The sequence below is a fragment of the Herpailurus yagouaroundi genome, unplaced genomic scaffold, assembly GCF_014898765.1.
Source record: "Herpailurus yagouaroundi ecotype Mexico unplaced genomic scaffold, PumYag 188, whole genome shotgun sequence".
Taxonomy (NCBI): Eukaryota; Metazoa; Chordata; class Mammalia; order Carnivora; family Felidae; genus Herpailurus; species Herpailurus yagouaroundi.
In genome coordinates, this window is record NW_024412419.1 from 7,860,118 (window position 1) to 7,867,477 (window position 7,360).

Genomic DNA, 7,360 nt, shown 5'->3' on the forward strand with positions numbered 1-7,360 from the left:
CTCGAACTCACGGACCGCGAGATCGTGACCTGGCTGAAGTCGGACGCTTAACTGACTGCGCCACCCAGGCGCCCCTGGACTGGAAGATTTAATATTGTTAAGAAGGCAACACTTCTTCCCACATTGATCTATAGATTCAATACAATCCCTATCAGAATGCCAGATGGGGTTTTTTTTTGTGGGGGGGTGGGGAAGAAATTGATAAGCTGATCCTCAAACTCATATGGAAATTCCAGGGACCCAGAATGGGCCAAAACAATATTGATAGGGAAGAACAAAGTTGGAGGACTCACACTTCCCAATTTCTTTCTTTTTTTTTTTTTTTACATTTATTTATTTCTGAGAAACAAAGTGAGACAGTGTGAGCGGGGCAGGGGCAGAGATTGAGAAGGAGACACAAGATCTGAAGCAGGCTCCAGGCTCTGAGCAAGCAGTCAGCCCAGAGCCTGATGCAGGGCTCGAACCCGCAAACTGTGAGATCACGACCCGAGCCGAAGTCGGACGCTCAACCGACTGAGCCACCCGGTGCTCCCATGCTTCCCAATTTCAAAGCTTACCACAAAGCTACTAGTGTGGATCTAGCATAAGGACAGATGTATCAATGGAATAAAACTGAGAATCTAGAAATAAACTTATGTACATTAGCAATTGATGTTCTTTTTTTTTTTAATTTGTTTTAATGTTTATTTTTGAAAGAGAGAGACAGAGTGCAAGCAGGAGAGGGCCAGACAGAGAGGGAGACACAGAATCCAAAGCAGGCTCCAGGCTCTGAGCCATCAGCACAGAGCCCCATGCAGGGCTTGAAGTCACAAACCGTGAGATCATGACCTGAGCTGAAGTTGGACGCTCAACCGACTGAGCCACCCAGGTGCCCCAGCAATTGGTTTTTAATAATGGTTCCAAGACAACTCCATGGGGGAAGGATAGTCTTTTCAACAAATGGTGCTGACACAGACGGATAGCTAATGTGAAAGCAAGAAGTTGGACCCCTATCTCACACCACATACAGAAAATCACTCAAAACGATCAAAGCTTTTTAAATGTAAGAGTTGAAGCTATAAAACTCTTTTAAAAACTCTTCTAAAAAAAGATATAAATCTTCGTGAGCTTAGATTAGGCAATGGCTTCTTAAACGTAACACCAAAATACAAGAGGCAAAAATAAATAAATAAATAAATTAATTAATTAAATTTCATCAAAATTAAAATTTGCCGGGGGGAGGTTCCTGGCTGGCTCACTTGGTGGAGCGTGTAACTCTTGATCTCAGGGTTGTGAGTTCAAGGCCCACATTGGGAGTAGAGATTACTTTAAAAAAAAGTACAGCATTAAAAAATTAAAATTTCTTTTTCAAATCATCATGTTGTACTCTTTAAATATCTTACGATTTAATTGCCGACCATACATCAATAGAGCTGGAAAAATAAAGTAGGATTTTTGTGTGTCCAAGGATACTATCAAGAAAGTAAAACAAAACAAAACAAAACAAAACAAAACAAAAAAAACCCCATAGAATGACAGAAAATATTCGCAAATCATATATTTTATAAGGGTCTAGTGCCCAGAATATACGAAGAGTTCTTACGGCTCGACAATAAAAAGATAAATAATCGAATTTTAAAAATTGGCCAATGCTTTGAAGAGCCGTTTCTCTGCAGAAGATACATGAATGGCTAGTAAGCGCATGAAAAGAGGTTCAACATAATTAGCCACTGGGGTAAGTGGAAATCGAAGCCACAATGTCATACATACCGCTTCACACCCACTAGCATGGCCATAATTTTAAAAATTGACGCTAGAAGGCAGCAGGCACAGGTTTGTGTTTAAATATCTGGAGGGCTGGCGGGTGGATGAGGGCTCAACGCGAGACTGGTCAGACCTCCTGGGGTGATTTACTAAATCCTGGGTGATTTACTAAGGATTTGCTAAAATCCTTACAAGAAGAAAACCTATCGGTGCGAGCTGTTGTAAGACGGTACTGACCGCTTCCTAAGGCAGGGAGCCCCTTAGCCCTAAAGGATTTAACAAAGCAGGGGTTGATCCCCTTCTTGGCAGAACCGCTAGAGAGATTATTCAAGCACGTTGGGAGGGCAGCTCGGACCCGATGGCTGTACAAGTCCTTTCTGACCCTAAGACACTATCATTTCATGACGGGGTAAGAGAACCCCTCGTGAGCATATAGTAGGTGCTCAGTGCAACATCTGCCGGATCCAGCTGATCAGGAGTCACCCTCCTAGACCCTAAGGCTTGTGCTAAACCCTTCAATTGCAAGGAAGCAGGTGGTCTCGTCCTGGAAACAGCCTGACTTTTCGGTTAAGAGACAGTGTCTTCCTTTCCCCTGGGCTGGCACTTCGAGACCCAAATAACCATAGAAGAGTGTTTTCTTGCCGAACGCGGGCCCTGGGTGACAGCCACCAGCGGCAGCTTCGGGAACCTGTGTCCGACCTGCGCTGGGCCCCACATCAGCCCTCACTGGAAGCATCTACTTCAGCAGCTGGCCCGTGTCTGCACTGCTCACGGGCTATTTGCGCAACCCAGGCGATGACGCTGAGAAAGGGCGCATGCAGAGACAGCAGGCTTTCTATAGATCACATCCTGGAAAGAGGGGAACCCCCGGGAGAGAGGATGATTACTTAACAGGATGTGTTCATCGCCCCACTGATTCACCTGGAAACCATTCAGGGCACCGTCAAGGCTAAGCCGTGTTTACCTTTGCAGAACGAGGGACAGAGCCGCGGACTCGGGCGAGCTCTGAGGACACCCGCGTGGCAAACGAGGCCCCGGGAGCTGGTGGTGAGCTACAACCCCAGGAAGACCACGGTGGCTTTTCGCGGTGGGATCACGGGGACTGACCCTTGACGCACTAAGACTTACTCAGGGGAGGAAGTACGGCAGAACCCCGCATGGACGGAGGCCAGCACCGTCAAGTGAGAGTCACGCTCCCCTTACTCACACACGTATTCTACCATATGCAGAAATACCCACGTGTGTGACCTTGCCCGAGCGTGGGAATGACCCAACACGTTTGTGCCCATTTCACTGAGGAGAAAACCGAGGATTGGCGGAGCTCTGATAAGAAGCCGGGTCTTCGGACACTTTCTATGCTCCTCCTCTGGGTCACGGGGGTCTGTGGTGTGAATAGTCCAAGGCTGTGAGATTGGGTCCAGGCTAGCATTGGCCTCGTGGGCGTGCCTGTGGTCAGGACGAGTCCCCTGCAGAAGGATGAGGCTGTATCCGAGAAACTTAGCCCACCCCAAATATCCCAGCTCCCTCCCACTTCCTCCTTCTTTGCACGATTCACTTACTCCACCAGGATGTCTAGGACCTGACCTGCTGTGTGCTACTCGATCCGTGGTGCTTCGGCTGTAGTGCCTGCTCGACCCTGGCGGACGTCTCCGGCGACGAGCAAATGTCGTGTCTTGCTGACCCCCATCCAACACGGAGACTGCGCCCAGACCCTCTCTCCCTCTTGGTTCCCATGCCCCTCCTTCCTGTCCCACTCACCCTTTATGTTGAGATGCCCTTGACGTGACCCACACCCTTCCCACTTGCGAGATTCCTCTTGAGGGACCCAGCAGCTTTGGCCGTCACCTCCTGGCTCATGATGCCGACCTCCGTTTCCAGCCGTGGCTGAGCTTGACGCACTAGGAAATATCAATGGTAGGTCCCTCGGGAGCCGAATTTGGGCCTGGGGTCCACCCACCCCCGCCATGCCTTCCTCCCCAGTGTTCAGATTCTGCAAATCATCCCGGCCAGAATCAAGGGGGGCGGGGGTCCAGAGTGACGCCCCCACCTCCTTCTGATCAAAGCGTAGCCCTGCTGATTTTCCGCTCGTGTGTTATCAGCCCCTCGCAGGAGCCTCCCGGCCGGTCCTTGGGTCCCCTGAATCTTCTCCTCATGCTTGTGAAATGAACTTTCTGAAACACCTCTTGCTCCAAGTCCTTCTCCTACCTGGCACAAGCCCCAAGGCTCTTCTGTCTCCAGACGAGTGCCCAGAGACACAGCCAGCCACAGCTATCGCCTGCTGCTTGCCACCTGCCTGGCTTTGTTACCTGTTGCACATGGCGTCACAAGACACTCTCCCCAGAGCTGCTTGGGGCCCACTGTGCATCCTGCATGTTCGCTCAGGCCGTCCTCGCTGCTGAAACGCTCTTCCTTGCCTTGATCTTGGCTTCAGGCCTACAGCAGACCTCATTCCTTAGGAAGGCCCCCTTGCGTGCTCATCTCGAATAAATGACCTGCCAACGTGTCTTTCTTCCATCACGCGGGAACACCGGGGGGGGGGGGGGGCCCTCCATTCCTCATCTTTGACTCCCCAGCCGGCCACAGAATCAGTCCTCAGTAGAAACACCGTCACTCAATCTGTCCTGTCTCAGTCGACGTGAGTGTGCTGAAGCAACCCAAGCGTCGGCCTGACTCACAGACTGATTTTTATTTAACCGTTTTGTTATGAAAAAATACCAAACCCCACACCAAGTCAACAGGAGGGTGTAAGGACCCCCGCGTGCCCCTCGCCTCGCTTGAACAGGTGTCATCTTTGTTTTATCCTTCTTGCCACCAACTGTCCCCCCCAACTTGATTATTTTTTTTAATTCAAAATTATGCCTTTTTTTTTTTTTCTATTTGTTCTCCACATGACCGTATGCCATGGGAAAGAGCATTTACGTTTGGCCACTTGGCGAATAGCAGAAGAAAAGAATATCGAGCCGCAGTCCTGGGACCCGTTTCCTAAACAAGCCCTGGTTCTGCCTCGGGCGCACGGTGACAAGGGCTCCATAGCGTTCTCTCATTTAACTTGAAACGCCGTGTGAAGCAGGTGCCCTTACATCACTATCCCGGTTTCACAGCTCAGGAAACAGACTCAGAGATGTCAGAGATGCGCTCAGGGTTACAGCTGGTCAGTGGCCGAGCGGACTCCCAAACCGAATCGCAATCCCTACGCGGTCCTTTGGCATCATTTAGGCCAACGGCCATCTGAAGCTGTCCCCTGGTCGGTGAGTTGGGACCGAAGCCCGGATCCCACGGAGCCCTGGGCAAGCATTCTGAGCCGCCTCACCCCAGGAGACACAGAGGCTGCTCATGCCACACTCCCCATAATGATGGTGGTGAGAATAGGAGCCGACGATGCCAAGGCAAGACGGGGCCCGCCAGCTGTTTAGGGAGGCAGGAGGGAGTTACCGTCATGATGCATCACGGGCCGGGGCCGGGGCTGGGGCGTTGTCCAGCGTGCTGGGTGGGTGACAGGCAGGCGGCTGAGCGGGCTGTGATGTAACAGGGCTGCTGCGGCTGCTGGCTGGCAGGGCGACTGACTAACTTTCCTCTTCTATCGACGGCCTGTAATCGCCTCCCCTGAGAGAGAGGGTGGGAGGGGCGGGGCCCGTCGCCCAGACAGCCGGCCGGGTGGGCGCAGAACCTCAGCCACGCCACCCATCAGCCTCCCCGTGCAGCCGCCGCTCACCTTGTCCTGGCCCCGAGCGCGGTGTAGAAAGAGAAAGAAACGCCAGGCAGACCCAAAAAGCAGAGCGTGTGCGTGTAACGGGCCGGGTAGGCAGCAGGGTTTCCTGGTTTTGACCTAGAGAAGGAGGCGAGGGAAGGAAGTGATCATATACTGAGTACCGACTGGGCGCCTAGTGCGACGTAAGCACCTGTACTGTCCCCGTGAGTCTTCACAATGGCCTGGTGCGATGGGTACCGTTTGTTCTTTGGTTCATTCGCTCAAACATTTCGGGGGACCTCCTCGGGGTCACCGTTCACGCGGTTTTACAGATGAGGGAAGTGAGGCTCAGAGATGCTCTGAGTCCCCACGCGAGGCTGGAGCTGGCGTGAGGGCCGCGTCCCCTGTGCTACGGGAGGGAGCGCGTCTCCGGGAAGATGCGGCCTCCATCAGGCACTCGGCCTGGCGAGTCGACCCCTTGGCCAGGAACCCCTGGATCTGCCCCTAAGATCCCGTGGCCGGTGGGCAGGACAGCGCTGGAATCTCATCTCTCACTCTCTTGAGCCCCACCACCTCCCTCTGCCAGCAAAGGGCTCACGGCGGCGGTCACCTTAATGGACCCTCTGGCAAACTGTATGAGCTAAAAAAGATGTTTCTGGTCTCAAAAAGGAGACAGAAGACCTCTGGTGGAGCAGCGAGCAGGCTTTGAGCCCAGGAGGGCTGGGGGCTGGAGCGGGGGGCTGGGCGCCCTCGGTGGAAGGGACAGGCGTAGATGACGGGTTCTGGGCCCACGCAGGCGGGGGCATGAATGACACTCCACGTAGAAGTGACTGCAGCTCTGGTCGGCCCACGTGAGTCCTAGTTTTCCGGCAGCTGGAATGTTCCGTGGAAAAGGATAAAGATTGGTCCGGGCTGCCCTGAAGATGTACTAAGGGAAAAATTTAAGGAGGTCTCCAATGAGAGCCATTGAGAAGTAGAAGGGGCTGCCTTACCTGTAGTGAGGTCCCCATCATGGGAGGTGTTCAAGCAAGGGCAGGCTGGCCACCTGTTCAGACCACCTTGGCGTGGATTGCATAACGTCAAGGGGACTTTCCGAGGGGAAAACTCAAGGATTCTGATTTGTTTGACAAACCCATTTGGGTGACAGCATCTAGTCATTGTGCTGGAATTCCTTACTATACAAGCGAGAATCCGGCCCAGCCGGGAGCCTGGAGATCAGGGCCAGGCGCCTGGAGAAGGAAGGGAAGGATGGCTGGAGGGAGGTGTGGCTGCAGGTGCATATGGGGAAACCAGGGCCCTGGGACTGTCCCTCCTAGCTGTTCCCCCAAGCTGCCTGGCTTGCACGTTTCTCTGGGCGCCCGGAGAAGGTCCTCAGCACTGCCAGTGGGGGCAGAATTGGGAGACCAGGGGCGCCCGAGTGAGGCCCAAGCGCCCCAGCCGGTCTACACTGGTCACTACAATAGGGATGCTCTTCTACACCACCCTGGCCCCCCAAGATTCTGAGCGCCCAACACGGCCGGGCAGAAAGTGCCCGGTGTATGCGGATTGAATTCGTAAGCATCATAACGCGAATGAATGAAAATCACGCACAGCACTGCGCCTCAGTCTCAGAGTCACTCAAAATGGCCAGGCCCTCCCCCGAAGTCTCCCACACCAGCAGGGGTGGGAGCTGGGCCCCAGGGACTTCGTGGAGAGAATCGCCAGAGTAAATATTTGTCAAATGTGGCTCTGGTGCCTTTTTGCTATAAAGTGGTGTGGATTTCAGTTTACATTTTGGGAAAGGCTGCAAATGGTAAGGTAAAAAAAAAAAAAAATCACTAGGTCACGATGATTTAATTTGGATATCTTTATACTGCAGATACAGTTAACTTTTTGAGCTGGGCTAACTCCTATCGAGTTCGCACGTGTACGGATCGCTCGCTCACAACG